Source organism: Frankliniella occidentalis, unplaced genomic scaffold (genome assembly GCF_000697945.3).
Source record: "Frankliniella occidentalis isolate FOCC.00 unplaced genomic scaffold, Focc_3.1 Scaffold95, whole genome shotgun sequence".
In the NCBI taxonomy this organism is placed as follows: Eukaryota; Metazoa; Arthropoda; class Insecta; order Thysanoptera; family Thripidae; genus Frankliniella; species Frankliniella occidentalis.
Genome location: NW_026267224.1, coordinates 685,587 through 686,161, shown reverse-complemented (window position 1 = coordinate 686,161; position 575 = coordinate 685,587).

Here is a 575-nt window from a genome sequence, read left to right as displayed (position 1 = left end):
GGGGGGGGCGCCGTAGGGAGCCCAAGTAACACATCAGACGATGTATTTTTTTGTTTCGGCGGGGGCCAGAGGAGAGGAGAAGGGTTATACGAGGACATGCGTCGAACCTGCGCCGAACGAACGCAACTATATATAGTGCAGCGTTTTTCTATAACGGGGCCGTCCGCGCATGTGTGGCGGTTTTATACGCACTATACAAGCCCAACAAGGGCATAACTCAACATTCTCTTTCTTGCCCCCCCCCCCCTTTTCCTCTCTCGCTCTAAAATCCCTGCAACGCGAAAAACAATTGATTTCGGGATCGTTTCTTTCATTTTACTCAATCATTCTCTCCCTCCCTCTCTCTCTCTCTATGATGCTCTAGAGCTGACGGCGAGGGCTCGGGGGCACGCGCGCAGACGACGCGCCGGGCCGCGTCCGAGAGGCTCGCGTAGGGTGGCCCAAAAAAAATATCAAAATGTTCGGAGAGAGCAACGCCGATCAAAATCGAGTAGTGGATGAAAAATAAAAGCTTACGTGTTTTTTCCTTTTGCTGTGAGATCACTCTAAATAACTGCGCAAAGCCCTTAAACTTT